A 21,739-nucleotide genomic window follows, 5' to 3' on the forward strand; every position below is an offset into this window, starting at 1 on the left:
ATTTATCAGAGATTTAAGTGAATAAGCTACAGTGTCCAAGGTACTAAACATAATATATTCTATGGGGTGTCATAAGCAAGTCATTAGAATACTTTCCTACTAAATTTAAAATACATAAGCATTCAATATTTTAGTAAACAAAGAGAAAATAAAGCTATCTATTGGGTTTCACTAAAAAGTCCATTGGAAGACTTGACTATTGTTGTTAAAAGACATAGGCATTCATATTATAGAGCCACAAACCACACTAGTAAAATAAAAACATGATAACATGGGAGTCGAACCTATGACAGTCTTAATTTCATAGTGCAAACCCAACACCTTACTAACTGTGCTAACCAGACCGAGCAAACCAGACATGCAATTTATCAGAGATTTAAGTGAATAAGCTACAGTGTCCAAGGTACTAAACATAATATATTCTATGGGGTGTCATAAGCAAGTCATTAGAATACTTTCCTACTAAATTTAAAAGACATAAGCATTCAATATTTTAGTAAACAAAGAGAAAATAAAGCTATCTATTGGGTTTCACTAAAAAGTCCATTGGAAGACTTGACTATTGTTGTTAAAAGACATAGGCATTCATATTATAGAGCCACAAACCACACTAGTAAAATAAAAACATGATAACATGGGATTCGAACGAATGACAGTCTTAATTTCATAGTGGAAACCCAACACCTTACTAACTGTGCTAACCAGACCGTGCATACAAGACGTGCAATTTATCAGAGATTTAAGTAAATAAGCTACAGTGTCCAAGGTACTAAACATAATATATTCTATGGGGTGTCATAAGCAAGTCATTAGAATACTTTCCTACTAAATTTAAAAGACATAATCATTCAATATTTTAGTAAACAAAGAGAAAATAATGCTATCTATTGGGTTTCACTAAAAAGTCCATTGGAAGACTTGACTATTGTTGTTAAAAGACATAGGCATTCATATTATAGAGCCGCACACCACACTAGTAAAATAAAAACATGATAACATGGGATTCGAACCAATGACAGTCTTAATTTCACATTGCAGACCCAACACCTTACTAACTGTGCTAACCATACCGTGCATACAAGAGGTGCAATTTATCAGAGATTTAAGTGAATAAGCTACAGTGTCCAAGGTACTAAACATAATATATTCTATGGGGTGTCATAAGCAAGTCATTAGAATACTTTCCAACAAAATTAATAAGACATAAGCATTCAATATTTGAGTAGACAAAGAGAAAATAAAGCTATCTATTGGGTTTCACTAAAAAGTCCATTGGAAGACTTGACTATTGTTGTTAATAGACATAGGCATTCATATTATAGAGCCACAAACCACACTAGTAAAATAAAAACATGATAACTTGGGATTCGATCCAATGACAGCCTTAATTTGATAGTACAAACCCAACACCTTACTAACTGTGCTAACCAGACTGTGCATACCAGGCACATAATTTATCAGAGATTTAAGTGAATAAGCTACAGTGTCCAAGGTACTAAACATAATATATTCTATGGGGTGTCATAAGCAAGTCATTAGAATACTTTCCTACTAAATTTAAAAGACATAATCATTCAATATTTTAGTAAACAAAGAGAAAATAAAAGCTATCTATTGGGTTTCACTAAAAAGTCCATTGGAAAACTTGACTATTGTTGTTAAAAGACATAGGCATTCATATTATAGAGCCACAAACCACACTAGTAAAATAAAAACATGATAACAGGGGATTCGAACCAATGACAGTCTTAATTTCATAGTGGTAACCAAACACCTTACAAACTGTGCTAACCAGACTGTGCATGCAAGACAGGCAATTTATCAGAGATTTAAGTGAATAAGCTACAGTGTCCAAGGTACTAAACATAATATATTCTATGGGGTGTCATAAGCAAGTCATTAGAATACTTTCCTACTAAATTTATAAGACACAATCATTCAATATTTGAGTAAACAAAGAGAAAATAAAGCTATCTATTGGGTTTCACTAAAAAGTTCATTGGAAGACTTGACTATTGTTGTTAAAAGACATAGGCATTCATATTATAGAGCCACAAACCACACTAGTAAAATAAAAACATGATAACATGGGATTTGAACTAATGATAGTCTTAATTTGATAGTGCAAACCCAACACCTTACTAACTGTGCTGACCAGACTGTGCATTCCAGACACGCAATTATCAGAGATTTAAGTTAATAAGCTACAGTGTCCAAGGTACTAAACATAATATATTCTATTGGATGTCATAAGCAAGTCATTAGAATACTTTCCTACTAAATTTATAAGACATAAGCATTCAATATTTGAGTAAACAAAGAGAAAATAAAGCTATCTATTGGGTTTCACTAAAAAGTCCATTGGAAGACTTGACTATTGTTGTTAAAAGACATAGGCATTCATATTATAGAGCTGCACACCACACTAGTAAAATAAAAACATGATAATATGGGATTCGAACCAATGACAGTCTTAATTTCATATTGCAGACCCAACACCTTACTAACTGTGCTAACCAGACCATGCATACAAGATGTGCAATTTGTCAGAGATTTAAGTGAATAAGCTACAGTGTCCAAGGTACTAAACATAATATATTCTATGGGGTGTCATAAGCAAGTCATTAGAATACTTTCCTACAAAATTAATAAGACATAAGCATTCAATATTTGAGTAGACAAAGAGAAAATAAAGCTATCTATTGGGTTTCACTAAAAAGTCCATTGGAAGACTTGACTATTGTTGTTAATAGACATAGTCATTCATATTATAGAGCCACAAACCACACTAGTAAAATAAAAATATGATAACATGGGATTCGATCCAATGACAGCCTTAATTTGATAGTGCAAACCCAACACCTTACTAACTGTGCTAACCAGACTGTGCATACCAGGCACATAATTTATCAGAGATTTAAGTGAATAAGCTACAGTGTCCAAGGTACTAAACATAATATATTCTATGGGGTGTCATAAGCAAGTCATTAGAATACTTTCCTACTAAATTTAAAAGACATAATCATTCAATATTTTAGTAAACAAAGAGAAAATAAAAGCTATCTATTGGGTTTCACTAAAAAGTCCATTGGAAACCTTGACTATTGTTGTTAAAAGACATAGGCATTCATATTATAGAGCCACAAACCACACTAGTAAAATAAAAACATGATAACATGGGATTCGAACCAATGACAGTCTTAATTTTATAGTGGTAACCCAACACCTTACAAACTGTGCTAACCAGACTGTGCATGCCATACATGCAATTTATTAGAGATTTAAGTGAATAAGCTACAGTGTCCAAGGTACTAAACATAATACATTCTATGGGGTGTCATAAGCAAGTCATTAGAATACTTTCCTACTAAATTTATAAGACATAATCATTCAATATTTGAGTAAACAAAGAGAAAATAAAGCTATCTATTGGGTTTCACTAAAAAGTCCATTGAAAGACTTGACTATTGTTGTTAAAAGACATAGGCATTCATATTATAGAGCTACAAACCACACTAGTAAAATAAAAACATGATAACATGGGTTTCGAACCAATGATAGTCTTAATTTAACAGTGCAAACCCAACACCTTACTAACTGTGCTGACCAGACTGTGCATTCCAGACACGCAATTTATCAGAGATTTAAGTTAATAAGCTACAGTGTCCAAGGTACTAAACATAATATATTCTATTGGATGTCATAAGCAAGTCATTAGAATACTTTCCTACTAAATTTATAAGACATAAGCATTCAATATTTGAGTAAACAAAGAGAAAATAAAGCTATCTATTGGGTTTCACTAAAAAGTCCATAGGTAGACTTGACTATTGTTGTTAAAAGACATAGGCATTCATATTATAGAGCCACAAACCACACTAGTAAAATAAAAACATGATAACATGGGATTCGGACCAATGACAGTCATAATTTCATAGTGCAAACCCAACACCTTACTAACTGTGCTAACCAGACTGTGCATACCAGACGCCCAATTTATCAGAGATTTAAGTGAATAAGCTACAGTATCCAAGGTACTAAACATAATATATTCTATGGGGTGTCATAAGCAAGTCATTAGAATACTTTCCTACTAAATTTATAAGACATAAGGCGTGGCCACGGCGGTGAAGGAGTAGGCAACGGATCCCGGGAGCTCCCCGTACTAATATCTCCTGTACCCATCCTGAGTCCCTCCGGAGTGTCTACCCTCCAGTGCTGGTCCCCCCTCACCTCTGGGCAGCGGCGGGCACCTTTTGTCCGCGATCTCTGCGTGCTGGCTGACCGCGGCGGACGACTTCCGGCATTGCGGCCTGTGACTCCTCCGGATCCCCGACCTCGAGTTTGGCGCTCCCGGCCGCGCGACTCACGGGGCCTCATTGACGAGCGGGCGACGCTGTCCGGCCGCAGGGAAAGACACAGAGGACATTGCTAATCCTCCTGCAACCGGCTGGAGGGCCCTGGGACTGCTGGCTGGACAACAGGGAAAGGTACTCCAGGGAGGGGGAGAAGTGCCTATAGACCCGGGGGCCATTTTAGGTGCAGTTCCATATACAGCCTCACTACACAGCTCTCCCTGTCCGCCCTGCAGGGGCTACATGTACCTTGGAACTCATTGTACTGCTGAGCTGCATTAATAGCTCATAGTGTATCACACACTAATACCCTATTTTTTGCCTCCTGGAATTTGCTGCAGGACATTATCCTCAATATTACCTATACTATTTCTACTTTTACACAAAGCCTGTGCTTCTTGTCCATTGATATTTTGACCCAAAGATTCAACACGATTGCTTCCCGGCTCTTACAACAGATAGCCTGCTGTCTTCTAATTATACTTTATACTACAACTCTACCCGGAGGAGTGTGTGACCGACATTTGTCAATATGGTTAAGGGCGGCCAGAGTGCGGCCGCGGCCAAACTAGAGAGATTTGCTAGGCAATCCAACCCCAGGGGGTCATCGGTTCCACCTCAGGGTGCCTCTCCAAGCTCCCCTTCTGCGTCTACTGCCAACTCCCCAACGGCAGCGGAGGCGCCGTCTATTCAGCAGGTGTTGGAGGCTATAGCCGGAAGCGAGCAGCGTCTCTCCGATAAGATGGAAAAGGTGCAGTGCGACCTCTCCTTACTCCGACAAGATGTTCAGCGTATCCATGAGAGAGTGGGTGAGGCGGAGACGCGTGTCTCCAACTTGGAGGATGTGTGTGGCCCCCTTAAGCAATCCATGTCCGCGGTGACCCAACAGGTCTCATCTCTTCAAACCAAGCTTCTAGACATGGAGGGTCGGCTGCGTAGGAACAATGTACGATTTGTGGGTCTGCCTGAGAGAGAGGAGGGCTCTCAGCCGGAGGACTTCCTCGAATCCTGGCTCAAAGAGATATATGGCGCTGAGTCCTTTACGGCCCAATTCACGGTGGAGCGTGCACATAGGATACCATCTCGGCCGCTACCTCCTGGTGCCCCTCCTCGCACATTCATCGCCAAATTCCTGCACTATAAAGATCGTGACTCGGTTCTCCGCCTGGGTCGTACGAAGGGCCCGTTGGTCCGTAATGGAGTCAAGGTGTCGGCCTTCCCGGATTTTGCCGCAGACGTCCAGAAGGACAGAGCCCAGTTTATGCCTATTAAACGACGTCTGCGGGATCTCAACCTCTCATACTCCATGCTGTTTCCCTCTCGGCTCCGGGTAGTGGCGGATGGGGAGACCAAGTTCTTTAATTCTCCTAGAGAGGCGGCCCAGTGGCTGGACAGATTTGCGCCGGGTGCTCGTCAGTTGGCTCCGGACTGATTCCCTGCGTTGGAGATGCTGGACCGTGACTACCGGAGGAGACGATCACAGTTCGGGGAGCCCCCCCTTTGCATTGATGGCTCAAGACTTTTCACGTTCAAGTGCTACTAGTTAGAGAGGTTTAGGTTAAGCTGAGAATCTAGGCCTTCTTAGCATTTGGGGTGGTGTACGGGGAGGGGAGGGATGGTTGGGAAGCTGCTGGTTGCGGCTCCTCTTGTTGTTTTTGGTTTTCTTTCTTTAGTTTGTTATTTTTCATATCTATGTTTTTTCTGAAACTAGGATGTTTGATATACTGGATGTTATGGTTTACAACGCAGGGCCTGTACGAGCTATATGTTGCTGTGGCTAATAGTCCTGATTCTCAGATATATATTGTGAGATGTCTATCCGTGTGGCACATGGCGTATACCTGGGGTCATGATTAACCTGAAATTTCTGGCATGGAATGTCCGAGGTTTGAATAACAAAATCAAACGCTCCTTGGTTCTAAATATGATTAAGAAATATGACCCGGATATTGCATGCCTCAGCGAGACCCACTTAGAGGGAAATCGGTTGTTATCTCTACGACGGGCCTGGGTGGGATGGGCTTACCATTCCTCTCATTCCTCCTTCTCCAGGGGTGTATCTGTTCTGATTAAGAAATCGGTGCAATTTGAGTTAATATCAGTCAAAACTGACACATATGGAAGATTTGTATTTCTAGAATGCAAACTGAGCTCCCAGCCTTATTATATCTTAGCAGTGTATGTCCCCCCTCCTTTTTCATATGCTGTATTGCAGCAAGCTGCATCTTTTATAGCCTCCTCTCCTACCACCCCAGTGATATGTCTGGGCGACTTTAATAATATACTAGATGTGTCTTTGGACCGATGGCATTCTCCGATTGATGCGGTGGTGGGTAGAGGTTCTACCAAGTTTGCTGATTTCATGAATAGTTTGCAGTGGGTAGATGTGTGGAGGCTTCGCCACCCTGCGGTCCGTCAGTTCTCCTGTTTCTCCAGCACATATGGCTCCTTTTCTAGAATAGACCTGATACTGGTGTCCCCCGCCCTTGTCCCTGTGATCACTGATGTCCGCTATGAGGCCCGAGGGGTCTCTGACCACTCCCCTTTGTTGATGACTCTTACTGTGAAAAGTCAGAGGGGGTACTCTTATTGGAAGTTGCACCCTTCCTGGCTGACTCAGCAGGGTGACTGCAGTGACCTGGAGACTCAGTGGGAGGGTTACTTTAACGACAACACGGGGTCTGCCCCGGGAACGATGGTATGGGATTCATTCAAGGCATTTATGAGGGGTTCTTATATAGGACGCATAGCAGCTCATAAAGTATCCTCTAGGGAAAGGGAAAAGGCCCTGGAGAGTGACGCCAGAGATTTGGAGTCCCAATACTTGCTGGATGGTACCCCCACGACGAAAGCGCGATGGCTGGTGGCTCAGTCGGCTTGGCTTGCCCACCTGTCTGATAAAAACTCACGGTCCCTCCTCTTTAGGGCTACTAATATTTATATGCAGGCTGATAGGACGGGTGGCCTCCTGGCCCGGCTGATACATCAGGATCGCCCTGGGACTGTGATCACTCAAATGTCCGGCGGTGATGGCTCTTTTGTTGACACCACGCCGGACATTGCGCAGTTATTCCGATCCTATTACACCAGGGTTTATAGCTCACAATTGACATGCTCTACTCTAGATCTCTCCTATTATTTGGGGGGTATTCAACTGCCCGCGCTCTCCTCTGAGGCCCGTGAGGTACTGGAGGCGCCTTTGACGCTCGCGGAGGTGACTGCGGCTATTGGTGTGTCCCCTAATGGCAAGGCCCCGGGGTGTGATGGAATTCCCTCAGAAGTATACAAAACTCATATTGATTTTTTCGGGCCCAGGCTCCATGCCTTATACTTAGATATATTTGCCAATAATGAACTTCCCCCTTCTATGTCAGAGGCAATTATAATAGTGATTCCAAAGCCCGGTAAGGACCCTAAGTCCCCAGACTCCTATAGGCCGATATCCCTTATTCCCACCGAAGCTAAGATCCTGGCAAAGATATTGGCAGTACGACTTAACACAGTGATCACCTCCCTTGTTCACCCGGACCAGACTGGCTTCATGCCAGGGAAGTCCACGTCTATTAACCTGCGTCGACTGTATACCATTTTGCAACTCCCATATGACTTCCCTTCTGACTCGGCTGTGGTCTCGCTGGATGCGGCCAGGGCCTTTGACAGTATCGAATGGGCTTATTTATGGGAGGTGATGGCTTGTATGGGCTTTGGGCCCAACTTTATCAGATGGACTAAATTACTGTATCAACATCCGAGTGCCAGGATCTTGGTGAATGGTTATGTTTCCCCCTCCTTTCAATTGTCCCGTGGTACTAGGCAGGGCTGCCCCCTGTCCCCCGCGCTGTTTGCTCTGGCCGTTGAGCCCTTGGCCTGTTTGGTAAGATCACACCCAGATATTGTGGGAATTCGTACGGGCTCACGCGAGGATAGGATAGCACTCTATGCCGACGACCTGTTGTTGTTTTTGCAAGACTACGCCAGGTCAATGCCCATTCTGCTGCGTGTGATTGAGGGCTTTGGTGCTCACTCGGGTCTTCGGATCAACTGGTCTAAATCATACATTATGCCAGTCATAGGCCCCCCTCCGACCGTTCCCAAAATCTCCCTACCATTATGTTGGACAACACAATTTAAATACCTTGGAATCCAAATAACTAATGACCCCTCTGATTTCATCCCTCTGAACCTGGACCCGACCGTGCAGCAGATCATGTGCAAATCCAAAACCTGGTGTAGGCTTCCACTGACGGTGTCTGGCAGGGTTAATCTCATTAAAATGATCATACTGCCAAAACTTTTATACATTATTCTCCAGTCCCCTGTATATATCTATCCATTATTCTATAGAAAATTGAATAGTGTTCTATCCTCACTGATCTGGGCTAACAAACGACCTAGGATACAGTTAAATACCCTCACCAGGCAGCGCTCTGATGGCGGCCTAGCTATGCCTAACTTTCAGATGTATTACTACGCTGCTCAGCTGACTCACATTAGTGTATGGGCGCAGGATTCTGGCAATGATTCTTTACATTGTGAGTTCATCCGCTGCTATTTTCCTCACCTCTCTCCTATGCAGGTGCTGCTGAGTGGGAGCATAGCCCGGTTTCTTCCCCCTATTATTTTTCAGGCCTTAAAGATATGGCGGGCCCTGAGAGATCTCTTAGGGTACGAGGACCTGGACCCAGACACCCCCCTTTGGTATTCTGATTGGCTTCCCGAGCTGCATGCGCTTGAGGGACGGGAGGTATGGGCCCCTAGATCTGTGGTTTCTATTTCCCAACTTTACCTAAATAGTGTGTTTAAATCCTTTCAGCAACTGAAAGATGAGTTTGATTTACCCAACTCCTATTTTTTCAGATACCTTCAACTTCGACATGCCCTCCAGTCCCAGTTTGCTGAGTCCCCCCCACGAATCCTCCCATTTCCCATCAAGACATTCGTGACTACTTTGGGTCGAGCTAAAATGGTCTCCCTTGCGTATGGATATCTTATTACCAAACTCCATGCGGACCCTTTGACATGTCTCCGTGGAACATGGGAGGAGGACATAGGTCTAATAACTGAGGAGGACTGGGCCCTTGCTCTGGAATATCCTGCTACAGTCACCAAGTCCCTCAGATATCAACAAATTCAATTCTTCATCCTACATAGAACATATATGACTCCAGCTAGACTGGCCTCTTTTGGGACTGGTAGATCTGGCCTCTGCCCTAAGTGCGGGGTGGATGAGGGAACATTTTGGCACCTCGTGTGGGACTGCCCGAGGCTGCGGGTATTCTGGTCGAGGGTTAGGTCAATTCTGGAGAGTACGGGAGTGACTGGCGGATTGCTTACCCCACAATTTTGTATTTTGGGGATGGGATGTTCCACTTCTGAGACTGGTCCAGTGGATCTATATGCTCGCAGTGTATGCGCCTTGGCTAAGGTTTGCATTGCGAGGCTCTGGATGGCCCCTGGTGGCCCTTTAGTTTCTGCGCTTAAGACCCTAGTTAATGATACAATAGTCAAGGAAAGATACATTTACATGAAACAAAACGCATCAGCCAAATTTGAAAGAGTCTGGTCTCCATGGCTGGAATCTCCCCACTCCCACCTGGTCCCTCAATTATAGTGGATACTGAAAAGCTATTGTGCCACTGAATTACTGAATTACTGTTTAATGACGTATGTTTACTGTAGATGGTTGATTGCTTAGCTCTGCGGGTTCGCCTGGTTATATACACGACTGATAAGGTCCTGGTTTAGATGATTACTCCTTAATATGTTTCTTTCAATGTTTCTTTATTCTTGTTTCCTACTTCTTTTCTTTTTCTTTTTATGTACCCTCTGTCTTGTTGGGTTAGTTTAAGGGCGATAATTCCAAAAAATATCATGGGGATTTATATATTAGTGGCGGATGTTGCAGGATCAAACGTGCTACTTAAATATGTATTTTTTTTTTTTTTATGCTCATTTCCTCATGGACACAGCCTGATACTACACTGCTGTAAATATATCTCATAAACGAGGATGCGATTTATTTGCTATATGTGATGTGCCGTTGATATGCAATGTCTGTAACTTCATTTTCATTCTATTGAATAAAAATTACTTTATAAAAATTTTTTTTATAAGACATAAGCATTCAATATTTGAGTAAACAAAGAGAAAATAAAGCTATCTATTGGGTTTCACTAAAAAGTCTATTGGTAGACTTGACTATTGTTGTTAAAAGACATAGGCATTCATATTATAGAGCCACAAACCACACTAGTAAAATAAAAACATGATAACATGGGATTCGGACCAATGACAGTCATAATTTCATAGTGCAAACCCAACACCTTACTAACTGTGCTAACCAGACTGTACATACCAGGCACATAATTTATCAGAGATTTAAGTGAATAAGCTACAGTTTCCAAGGTACTAAACATAATATATTCTATGGGGTGTCATAAGCAAGTCATTAGAATACTTTAATACTAAATTTAAAAGACATAATCATTCAATATTTTGGTAAACAAAGAGAAAATAATGCTATCTATTGGGTTTCACTAAAAAGTCCATTGGAAGACTTGACTATTGTTGTTAAAAGACATAGGCATTCATATTATAGAGCCGCACACCACACTAGTAAAATAAAAACATGATAACATGGGATTTGAACCAATGACAGTCTTAATTTAATATTGCAGACCCAACACCTTACTAACTGTGCTAACCAGATCGTGCATACAAGATGTGCAATTTATCAGAGATTTAAGTGAATAAGCTACAGTGTCCAAGGTACTAAACATAATATATTCTATGGGGTGTCATAAGCAAGTCATTAGAATACTTTCCTACAAAATTAATAAGACATAAGCATTCAATATTTGAGTAGACAAAGAGAAAATAAAGCTATCTTTTGGGTTTCACTAAAAAGTCCATTGGAAGACTTGACTATTGTTGTTAATAGACATAGTCATTCATATTATAGAGCCACAAACCACACTAGTAAAATAAAAACATGATAACATGGGATTCAATCCAATGACAGCCTTAATTTGATAATGCAAACCCAACACCTTACTAACTGTACTAACCAGACTGTGCATACCAGGCACATAATTTATCAGAGATTTAAGTGAATAAGCTACAGTGTCCAAGGTACTAAACATAATATATTCTATGGGGTGTCATAAACAAGTCATTAGAATACTTTCCTACTAAATTTAAAAGACATAATCATTCAATATTTTAGTAAACAAAGAGAAAATAAAAGCTATCTATTGGGTTTCACTAAAAAGTCCATTGGAAAACTTGACTATTGTTGTTAAAAGACATAGGCATTCATATTATAGAGCCACAAACCACACTAGTAAAATAAAAACATGATAACATGGGATTCGAACCAATGACAGTCTTAATTTTATAGTGGTAACCCAACACCTTACAAACTGTGCTAACCAGACTGTGCATGCCAGACATGCAATTTATCAGAGATTTAAGTGAATAAGCTACAGTGTCCAAGGTACTAAACATAATATATTCTATGGGGTGTCATAAGCAAGTCATTAGAATACTTTCCTACTAAATTTATAAGACATAATCATTCAATATTTGAGTAAACAAAGAGAAAATAAAGCTATCTATTGGGTTTCACTAAAAAGTCCATTGAAAGACTTGCTTATTGTTGTTTAAAGACATAGGCATTCATATTATAGAGCTACAAACCACACTAGTAAAATAAAAACATGATAACATGGGTTTCGAACCAATGACAGTCTTAATTTAACAGTGCAAACCCAACACCTTACTAACTGTGCTGACCAGACTGTGCATTCCAGACACGCAATTTATCAGAGATTTAAGTTAATAAGCTACAGTGTCCAAGGTACTAAACATAATATATTCTATTGGATGTCATAAGCAAGTCATTAGAATACTTTCCTACTAAATTTATAAGACATAAGCATTCAATATTTGAGTAAACAAAGAGAAAATAAAGCTATCTATTGGGTTTCACTGAAAAGTCCATTGGTAGACTTGAATATTGTTGTTAAAAGACATAGGCATTCATATTATAGAGCCACAAACCACACTAGTAAAATAAAAACATGATAACATGGGATTCGGACCAATGACAGTCATAATTTCATAGTGCAAACCCAACACCTTACTAACTGTGCTAACCAGACTGTGCATACCAGACGCACAATTTATCAGAGATTTAAGTGAATAAGCTACAGTATCCAAGGTACTAAACATAATATATTCTATGGGGTGTCATAAGCAAGTCATTAGAATACTTTCCTACTAAATTTATAAGACATAAGCATTCAATATTTTAGTAAACAAAGAGAAAATAAAGCTATCTATGGGGTTTCACTAAAAAGTCCATAGGAAGACTTGACTATTGTTGTTAAAAGACATAGGCATTCATATTATAGAGCCACAAACCACACTAGTAAAATAAAAACATGATAACATGGGATTTGATCCAATGACAGCCTTAATTTGATAGTGCAAATCCAACACCTTACTAACTGTGCTAACCAGACTGTGCATACCAGGAACATAATTTATCAGAGATTTAAGTGAATAAGCTACAGTGTCCAAGGTACTAAACATAATATATTCTATGGGGTGTCATAAGCAAGTCATTAGAATACTTTCCTACTAAATTTAAAAGACATAATCATTCAATATTTTAGTAAACAAAGAGAAAATAAAGCTATCTATTGGGTTTCACTAAAAAGTCCATTGGAAGACTTGACTATTGTCGTTAAAAGACATAGGCATTCATATTATAGAGCCACATACCACACTAGTAAAATAAAAACATGATAACATGGGATTCGAACTAATGACAGTCTTAATTTCATAGTGGTAACCCAACACCTTACAAACTGTGCTAACCAGACTGTGCATGCCAGACATGCAATTTATCAGAGATTTAAGTGAATAAGCTACAGTGTCCAAGGTACTAAACATAATATATTCTATGGGGTGTCATAAGCAAGTCATTAGAATACTTTCCTACTAAATTTATAAGACATAAGCATTCAATATTTTAGTAAACAAAGAGAAAATAAAGCTATCTATTGGGTTTCACTAAAAAGTCCATTGGAAGACTTGACTATTGTTGTTAAAAGACATAGGCATTCATATTATAGAGCCACAACCCACACTAGTAAAATAAAAACATGATTACATGGGATTCGAACCAATGACAGTTTTAATTTGATAGTGAAAACCCAACACCTTACTAACTGTACTAACCAAACTGTGCATACCAGACGTACAATTTATAAGAGATTTAAGTGAATAAGCTACAGTGTCCAAGGTACTAAACATAATATATTCTATGGGGTGTCATAAGCAAGTCATTAGAATACTTTCCTACTAAATTTACAAGACATAAGCATTCAATATTTGAGTAAACAAAGAGAAAATAAAGCTATCTATTGGGTTTCACTAAAAAGTCCATTGGAAGACTTGACTATTGTTGTTAAAATACTTAGGCATTCATATTATAGAGCCACAAACCACACTAGTAAAATAAAAACATGATAACATGGGAATCAAACCAATGACAGTCTTAATTTGATAGTGCAAACCCAACACCTTACTAACTGTGCTAACCAGACTCTGCACAGCAGACACACAATTTATCAGAGATTTAAGTGAATAAGCTACAGTGTCCAAGGTACTAAACATAATATATTCTATGGGGTGTCATAAGCAAGTCATTAGAATACTTTCCTACTAAATTAATAAGACATAAGCATTCAATATTTGAGTAAACAAAGAGAAAATAAAGCTATCTATTGGGTTTCACTAAAAAGTCCATTGGAAGACTTGACTATTGTTGTTAAAAGACATAGGCATTCATATTATAGAGCCACAAACCACACTAGTAAAATAAAAACATGATAACATGGGATTCGATCCAATGACAGGCTTAATTTGATAGTGCAAACCCAACACCTTACTAACTGTGCTAACCAGACTGTGCATACCAGGCCCATAATTTATCAGAGATTTAAGTGAATAAGCTACAGTGTCCAAGGTACTAAACATAATATATTCTATGGGGTGTCATAAGCAAGTCATTAGAATACTTTCTTACTAAATTTAAAAGACATAATCATTCAATATTTTAGTAAACAAAGAGAAAATAAAGCTATCTATTGGGTTTCACTAAAAAGTCCATTGGAAGACTTGACTATTGTTGTTAAAAGACATAGGCATTCATATTATAGAGCCACAAACCACACTAGTAAAATAAAAACATGATAACATGGGATTCGAACCTATGACAGTCTTACTTTCATAGTGGAAACCCAACACCTTACTAACTGTGCTGACCAGACTGTGCAGTCCAGACAAGCAATTTATCAGAGATTTAAGTTAATAAGCTACAGTGTCCAAGGTACTAAACATAATATATTCTATCGGATGTCATAAGCAAGTCATTAGAATACTTTCCTACTAAATTTATAAGACATAAGCATTCAATATTTGAGTAAACAAAGAGAAAATAAAGCTATCTATTGGGTTTCACTAAAAAGTCCATTGGTTGACTTGACTATTGTTGTTAAAAGACATAGGCATTCATATTATAGAGCCACAAACCACACTAGTAAAATAAAAACATGATAACATGGGATTCGGACCAATGACAGTCATAATTTCATAGTGCAAACACAACACCTTACTAACTGTGCTAACCAGACTGTGCATACCAGACGCACAATTTATCAGAAATTTAAGTGAATAAGCTACAGTTTCCAAGGTACTAAACATAATATATTCTATGGGGTGTCATAAGCAAGTCATTAGAATACTTGTCTACTAAATTTATAAGACATAAGCATTCAATATTTGAGTAAACAAAGAGAAAATAAAGCTATCTATTGGGTTTCACTAAAAAGTCCATAGGAAGACTTGACTATTGTTGTTAAAAGACATAGGCATTCATATTATAGAGCCGCAAACCACACTAGTAAAATAAAAACATGATAACATGGGATTCGATCCAATGACAGCTTTAATTTGATAGTGCAAACCCAACACCTTACTAACTGTGCTAACCAGACTGTGCATACCAGGCACATAATTTATCAGAGATTTAAGTGAATAAGCTACAGTGTCCAAGGTACTAAACATAATATATTCTATGGGGTGTCATAAGCAAGTCATTAGAATACTTTCCTACTAAATTTAAAAGACATAATCATTCAATATTTTAGTAAACAAAGAGAAAATAAAGCTATCTCTTGGGTTTCACTAAAAAGTCCATTGGAAGACTTGACTATTGTTGTTAAAAGACATAGGCATTCATATTATAGAGCCACAAACCACACTAGTAAAATAAAAACATGATAACATGGGATTAGATCCAATGACAGTCTTAATTTAACAGTGCAAACCCAACACCTTACTAACTGTGCTGACCAGACTGTGCAGTCCAGACACGCAATTTGTCAGATATTTAAGTTAATAAGCTACAGTGTCCAAGGTACTAAACATAATATATTCTATCGGATGTCATAAGCAAGTCATTAGAATACTTTCCTACTAAATTTATAAGACATAAGCATTCAATATTTGAGTAAACAAAGAGAAAATAAAGCTATCTATTGGGTTTCACTAAAAAGTCCATTGGTAGACTTGACTATTGTTGTTAAAAGACATAGGCATTCATATTATAGAGCCACAAACCACACTAGTAAAATAAAAACATGATAACATGGAATTCGGACCAATGACAGTCATAATTTCATAGTGCAAACACAACACCTTACTAACTGTGCTAACCAGACTGTGCATACCAGACGCACAATTTATCAGAAATTTAAGTGAATAAGCTACAGTTTCCAAGGTACTAAACATAATATATTCTATGGGGTGTCATAAGCAAGTCATTAGAATACTTGTCTACTAAATTTATAAGACATAAGCATTCAATATTTGAGTAAACAAAGAGAAAATAAAGCTATCTATTGGGTTTCACTAAAAAGTCCATAGGAAGACTTGACTATTGTTGTTAAAAGACATAGGCATTCATATTATAGAGCCACAAACCACACTAGTAAAATAAAAACATGATAACATGGGTTTCGAACCAATGACAGTCTTAATTTAACAGTGCAAACCCAACACCTTACTAACTGTGCTGACCAGACTGTGCATTCCAAACACGCAATTTATCAGAGATTTAAGTTAATAAGCTACAGTGTCCAAGGTACTAAACATAATATATTCTATTGGATGTCATAAGCAAGTCATTAGAATACTTTCCTACTAAATTTATAAGACATAAGCATTCAATATTTGAGTAAACAAAGAGAAAATAAAGCTATCTATTGGGTTTCACTAAAAAGTCCATTGGTAGACTTGACTATTGTTGTTAAAAGACATAGGCATTCATATTATAGAGCCACAAACCACACTAGTAAAATAAAAACATGATAACATGGAATTCGGAACAATGACAGTCATAATTTCATAGTGCAAACCCAACACCTTACTAACTGTGCTAACCAGACTGTGCATACCAGGCACATAATTTATCAGAGATTTAAGTGAATAAGCTACAGAGTCCAAGGTACTAAACATAATATATTTTATGGGGTGTCATAAGCAAGTCATTAGAATACTTTCCTACTAAATTTAAAAGACATAAGCATTCAATATTTTAGTAAACAAAGAGAAAATAAAGCTATCTATTGGGTTTCACTAAAAAGTCCATTGAAAGACTTGACTATTGTTGTTAAAAGACATAGGCATTCATATTATAGAGCCACAAACCACACTAGTAAAATAAAAACATGATAACATGGGATTAGATCCAATGACAGTCTTAATTTAACAGTGCAAACCCAACACCTTACTAACTGTGCTAACCAGACTGTGCAGTCCAGACACGCAATTTATCACAGATTTAAGTTAATAAGCTACAGTGTCCAAGGTACTAAACATAATATATTCTATCGGATGTCATAAACAAGTCATTAGAATACTTTCCTACTAAATTTATAAGACATAAGCATTTAATATTTGAGTAAACAAAGAGAAAATAAAGCTATCTATTGGGTTTCACTAAAAAGTCCATTGGTAGACTTGACTATTGTTGTTAAAAGACATAGGCATTCATATTATAGAGCCACAAACCACACTAGTAAAATAAAAACATGATAACATGGGATTCGGACCAATGACAGTCATAATTTCATAGTGCAAACACAACACCTTACTAACTGTGCTAACCAGACCGTGCATACAAGATGTGAAATTTATCAGAGATTTAAGTGAAAAAGCTACAGTGTCCAAGGTACTAAACATAATATATTCTATGGGGTGTCATATGCAAGTCATTAGATTACTTTCCTACTAAATTTAAAAGACATAATCATTCAATATTTTAGTAAACAAAGAGAAAATAAAGCTATCTATTGGGTTTCACTAAAAAGTCCTTTGGAAGACTTGACTATTGTTGTTAAAAGACATAGGCATTCATATTATAGAGCCACAAACCACACTAGTAAAATAAAAACATGATAACATGGAATTCGGACCAATGGCAGTCATAATTTCATAGTGCAAACCCAACACCTTACTAACTGTGCTAACCAGACTGTGCATACCAGACGCACAATTTATCAGAGATTTAAGAGAATAAGCTACAGTATCCAAGGTACTAAACATAATATATTCTATGGGGTGTCATAAGCAAGTCATTAGAATACTTTCCTACTAAATTTATAAGACATAAGCATTCAATATTTGAGTAAACAAAGAGAAAATAAAGCTATCTATTGGGTTTCACTAAAAAGTCCATAGGAAGACTTGACTATTGTTGTTAAAAGACATAGGCATTCATATTATAGAGCCACAAACCACACTAGTAAAATAAAAACATGATAACATGGGATTCGATCCAACGACAGCCTTAATTTGATAGTGCAAACCCAACACCTTACTAACTGTGCTAACCAGACTGTGCAGTCCAGACACGCAATTTATCAGAGATTTAAGTGAATAAGCTACAGTGTCCAAGGTACTAAACATAATATATTCTATGGGGTGTCATAAGCAAGTCATTAGAATACTTTCCTACTAAATTTACAAGACATAAGCATTCAATATTTTAGTAAACAAAGAGAAAATAAAGCTATCTATTGGGTTTCACTAAAAAGTCCTTTGGAAGACTTGACTATTGTTGTTAAAATACTTAGGCATTCATATTATAGAGCCACAAACCCCACTAGTAAAATAAAAACATGATAACATGGGATTCGGACCAATGACAATCATAATTTCATAGTGCAAACACAACACCTTACTAACTGTGCTAACCAGACTGTGCATACCAGACGCACAATTTATCAGAAATTTAAGTGAATAAGCTACAGTTTCCAAGGTACTAAACATAATATATTCTATGGGGTGTCATAAGCAAGTCATTAGAATACTTGTCTACTAAATTTATAAGACATAAGCATTCAATATTTGAGTAAACAAAGAGAAAATAAAGCTATCTATTGGGTTTCACTAAAAAGTCAATAGGAAGACTTGGCTATTGTTGTTAAAAGACATAGGCATTCATATTATAGAGCCACAAACCACACTAGTAAAATAAAAACATGATAACATGGGTTTCGAACCAATGACAGTGTTAATTTAACAGTGCAAACCCAACACCTTACTAACTGTGCTGACCAGACTGTGCATTCCAGACACGCAATTTATCAGAGATTTAAGTTAATAAGCTACAGTGTCCAAGGTACTAAACATAATATATTCTATTGGATGTCATAAGCAAGTCATTAGAATACTTTCCTACTAAATTTATAAGACATAAGCATTCAATATTTGAGTAAACAAAGAGAAAATAAAGCTATCTATTGGGTTTCACTAAAAAGTCCATTGGTAGACTTGACTATTGTTGTTAAAAGACATAGGCATTCATATTATAGAGCCACAAACCACACTAGTAAAATAAAAACATGATAACATGGAATTCGGACCAATGACAGTCATAATTTCATAGTGCAAACCCAACACCTTACTAACTGTGCTAACCAGACTGTGCATACCAGACGCACAAATTATCAGAGATTTAAGAGAATAATCTACAGTATCCAAGGTACTAAACATAATATATTCTATGGGGTGTCATAAGCAAGTCATTAGAATACTTTCCTACTAAATTTATAAGACATAAGCATTCAATATTTGAGTAAACAAAGAGAAAATAAAGCTATCTATTGGGTTTCACTAAAAAGTCCATAGGAAGACTTGACTATTGTTGTTAAAAGACATAGGCATTCATATTATAGAGCCACAAACCACACTAGTAAAATAAAAACATGATAACATGGGATTCGATCCAACGACAGCCTTAATTTGATAGTGCAAACCCAACACCTTACTAACTGTGCTAACCAGACTGTGCATACCAGGCACATAATTTATCAGAGATTTAAGTGAATAAGCTACAGTGTCCAAGGTACTAAACATAATATATTCTATGGGGTGTCATAAGCAAGTCATTAGAATACTTTCCTACTAAATTTAAAAGACATAATCATTCAATATTTTAGTAAACAAAGAGAAAATAAAGCTATCTATTGGTTTTCACTAAAAAGTCCATTGGAAGACTTGACTATTGTTGTTAAAATACTTAGGCATTCATATTATAGAGCCACAAACCCCACTAGTAAAATAAAAACATGATAACATGGGATTCGGACCAATGACAATCATAATTTCATAGTGCAAACACAACACCTTACTAACTGTGCTAACCAGACTGTGCATACCAGACGCACAATTTATCAGAAATTTAAGTGAATAAGCTACAGTTTCCAAGGTACTAAACATAATATATTCTATGGGGTGTCATAAGCAAGTCATTAGAATACTTGTCTACTAAATTTATAAGACATAAGCATTCAATATTTGAGTAAACAAAGAGAAAATAAAGCTATCTATTGGGTTTCACTAAAAAGTCAATAGGAAGACTTGACTATTGTTGTTAAAAGACATAGGCATTCATATTATAGAGCCACAAACCACACTAGTAAAATAAAAACATGATAACATGGGTTTCGAACCAATGACAGTGTTAATTTAACAGTGCAAACCCAACACCTTACTAACTGTGCTGACCAGACTGTGCACTCCAGACACGCAATTTATCAGAGATTTAAGTTAATAAGCTACAGTGTCCAAGGTACTAAACATAATATATTCTATTGGATGTCATAAGCAAGTCATTAGAATACTTTCCTACTAAATTTATAAGACATAAGCATTCAATATTTGAGTAAACAAAGAGAAAATAAAGCTATCTATTGGGTTTCACTAAAAAGTCCATTGGTAGACTTGACTATTGTTGTTAAAAGACATAGGCATTCATATTATAGAGCCACAAACCACACTAGTAAAATAAAAACATGATAACATGGAATTCGGACCAATGACAGTCATAATTTCATAGTGCAAACCCAACACCTTACTAACTGTGCTAACCAGACTGTGCATACCAGACGCACAATTTATCAGAGATTTAAGAGAATAATCTACAGTATCCAAGGTACTAAACATAATATATTCTATGGGGTGTCATAAGCAAGTCATTAGAATACTTTCCTACTAAATTTATAAGACATAAGCATTCAATATTTGAGTAAACAAAGAGAAAATAAAGCTATCTATTGGGTTTCACTAAAAAGTCCATAGGAAGACTTGACTATTGTTGTTAAAAGACATAGGCATTCATATTATAGAGCCACAAACCACACTAGTAAAATAAAAACATGATAACATGGGATTCGATCCAACGACAGCCTTAATTTGATAGTGCAAACCCAACACCTTACTAACTGTGCTAACCAGACTGTGCATACCAGGCACATAATTTATCAGAGATTTAAGTGAATAAGCTACAGTGTCCAAGGTACTAAACATAATATATTCTATGGGGTGTCATAAGCAAGTCATTAGAATACTTTCCTACTAAATTTAAAAGACATAATCATTCAATATTTTAGTAAACAAAGAGAAAATAAAGCTATCTATTGGGTTTCACTAAAAAGTCCATTGGAAGACTTGCCTATTGTCGTTAAAAGACATAGGCATTCATATTATAGAGCCACATACCACACTAGTAAAATAAAAACATGATAACATGGGATTCGAACCAATGACAGTCTTAATTTCATAGTGGTAACCCAACACCTTACAAACTGTGCTAACCAGACTGTGCATGCCAGACATGCAATTTATCAGAGATTTAAGTGAATAAGCTACAGTGTCCAAGGTACTAAACATAATATATTCTATGGGGTGTCATAAGCAAGTCATTAGAATACTTTCTTACTAAATTTAAAAGACATAATCATTCAATA

Source organism: Pseudophryne corroboree, chromosome 6 (genome assembly GCF_028390025.1).
Source record: "Pseudophryne corroboree isolate aPseCor3 chromosome 6, aPseCor3.hap2, whole genome shotgun sequence".
NCBI classification, from domain to species: Eukaryota; Metazoa; Chordata; class Amphibia; order Anura; family Myobatrachidae; genus Pseudophryne; species Pseudophryne corroboree.